This window comes from Meleagris gallopavo, chromosome 13 (genome assembly GCF_000146605.3).
Source record: "Meleagris gallopavo isolate NT-WF06-2002-E0010 breed Aviagen turkey brand Nicholas breeding stock chromosome 13, Turkey_5.1, whole genome shotgun sequence".
Lineage (NCBI taxonomy): Eukaryota > Metazoa > Chordata > Aves > Galliformes > Phasianidae > Meleagris > Meleagris gallopavo.
In genome coordinates, this window is record NC_015023.2 from 6,786,560 (window position 1) to 6,789,602 (window position 3,043).

The following is a 3,043-nucleotide window of genomic DNA, read 5'->3' on the forward strand; positions in this document are numbered from 1 at the left end:
AAACAAAAAAAAACCCTAGGATGCATGTAAAATGTAGCATCATTAACAATTCTTTAATATATACAAGCAAATCTGGCAACTTTAAATCATGTTACTTCTTTGAAACATGCCACAGACTGTCTTTTCCACTTTCTACTTAGTGAATCTTCATAGGGTTTTTAATACTCTTTCTACTTTTGCCATGATCAAAGGAATTGCTCTCCGTTTGCTTGTTCCTCTGATAAGTGATAAAAGATGTCAGTGAGACTAATGAGAACTGCCTCCAGCTTCCTTCATAAAGCCCTGTAGAAAAGAAATCACAATGCGTCGTCAAACCTGCTAGTCTTTTAGGAAATAAAGTGTGGAAAAATACCAGGCACAAAGACAACAGGGGGATGGGAGTGGGGGAGGAGGGGGGAAAAAGCTTTTAGGAATGAAACAAAACAAGATAACGATGAGTAAGTAAAAAAATTACTCCCAAGAATAGCCTGCGTCGGGGTAAATCCTGCAACAACTGTGCCCTGAAGCTGCATAGGAAAACATGGAGCTTCAGCACTCTGTGCAATGCTATTTGCTCTCTGTCACCATCACACGTGCTGAAAAGGTAACAGGGTACTAAAACCAGAAACCAAACCAGATTAGGCCCTTACCCTCCAGTGATGAATGACAGTTTATGTCACTTTTGAGGATCTGCCAGAACAAAACACTTTTTGGGCTCACAGTGAATGGTGCTTGCCAGAACTAGGCCCCTCCTTCCAGTGACTGCAGGCAGTTAGCCCTGCACTCTCAGACCCCAGAAGCAAGGATGTGCTTCCATCCCCTCACGCTGAAAGGAACTGCAATAAATATACAGTATCAAATGAAGGCTGTGTGTGGAGACCAGTCCTAAAGCAGCAGCAGGACTTTAATTCATGCTACGAAGAGCCATTCAACCTTCTGAGCAAGTTTCTCCCCCAGTTGCTGTTTCTAGCCTGCTTCTGTAGATTCGCTGACCGATATTTCATCAGCAGGGGCTGCTTGCATACATTTCCTCTAACCCAGATAATGGCCAAATGGAAATAGATCAGTATCTTGCTGAGGTAGAAAAGGCTGTCTCAGTTCTTTGAGCTGAACAGCAAACTCAAAGCTGTGTGCAGACCAAGCAGCAGACTCCTTTCCCACACAGCCTCCTGCACCCAAAGCTCACTCATGCCTTTGCCACCTCCATGGCAGACGCTGGGGAACCTGCCCTTCTGTGGTAAGGCAGATGCTGGCGTGCCAAGAGGCAGCAGCACTGTAATTTTCCCTGTGACACTTGTACTATCACATCTGGTCAATTGCACCTTAAATCCTGTTGAGATAGACCAGTGGGTTTCCCACCAAGTTTTCTGAAGGCTCAGAGCAGAACAGGCTGAGAGAGAATTGCCATCTTTAAGTCTGCACACAGAAAACTTTGCTTTATTCTTGATTTGTTTTGCATTCATATTTCTCAGTTACTTTTCTAAAGAGAAGCATTATCTCAGGCTGATAGCTACTGATACTTGTTGATTTATGACCAAGTATAACTGTACTATGTCTGTATGTGTAGTTTTGTAACTATACATGTTTATCAAAGTAACCAAAGAATGTGGAAAAAAAAATCTGCAAAAATATGATCAACATTTAGAACACACACAAATAATTGCAGATGTTCTCAAGAAGAAGACAAAGTTATCAAAGTATGTTTGACATTCAGAGCTAATTATTTTAATCAGTCAAATAAAAAAAGGGTCTTGTAAAATCTTGAGTGATACAATAGAACTATTACAACTAGTAGGTCTTACCTTACACCTCATTTCTAACCAGATGATAGAGAAAAAGAGGCACTTTGTGTGGTTCAGATCAGAAGTGATTTGTGGCAACATACATGAATTGTATTTTAAGGAAAAAGTTTCATATTGCTGTATTTTTAGGAAAATAAGTGCAGGGTACACAGTATAGACAATAACCCCAGATTTTCTTTATGCTGACTTTAGTCACCAAATGAAATCAATTAAATAAGTGGAATCTACAGAGCTATTTTCTCTGCACCACTAACGAGTAGTGATTCAGCAGCCCAACATGAAAACTCTGACAGCATACCACATTTTTTGATTTTTTCTTTAAATGTTGAATGATTAAACACATCAGAATAAATTGGACTTAATGTAGGTTTAAAACTTAATTTTAAATGGTTTTACTCAAGAAAGATTTTTTTAAGCCTAAATTAAAAATCCAATTTATTTTTTTTAAGTCATTGATTTTTATCCATCCTGCTGTTCCTCTTCATTAAGGGAAGAATGACTCTGATGCCTCAACAGAAGAGAAAACTCTGATCTTTCTCCCGGGGCTCTATTTCCCCTTTTATACTAATATTAAATATGAAGGGTCTACAGAACCCTAAAGAAGAAGAAGAAAATGAGTTTCTAGGCTGGATAGGGGAGGCATTAAGCCAGGGACGTCGCCTAGGGGAGAGGGGAGATGCAGGAACAGACAGACCCCCCAGGGCAGCTCCTGTCTCATTACCCTCATTGGGCTGAGCCAAATGAACACCAGCCAACACCAGCCCTAATTTTGGCCTGTACCTCCAAAGTCACAACCACACAAACTCCTAAGGTTACGTTCTTTTCATTAAATAGCACAGTTTGTAATAACACAAATATAATTACAAGTTTAACCACCAAAAAAAAAGAAAAAAAACAACAGAAGCTGCTTTTGGTTTTGATTCTGTCTGGATTACTGTTATCTTGTGAGAAAAAAAAACAGTGTGCTAATTAGCATCACCATAAACTCATGTTTGAATTCAGTTCACTTCATGATCATATTCACTGGATGACTTATCAGCTGGGGAAGATGCATGGTTCTGTGCTCATTATTTCCATCTCACAAATGCTACCCTTGCAGCTTTCCTTTGTGCAAAATACCTACAGAGAAACAGCAATCTTTATGTTCTAAACAAATCTTTTATGTTCTCACGTGCAAACTGTCCATTTCATGCATTTTACTGAAGAATCAGCATGATCTCCAGAACAGCGGGGCATATTTTGTGACTTTTTTTTAAAAAAAA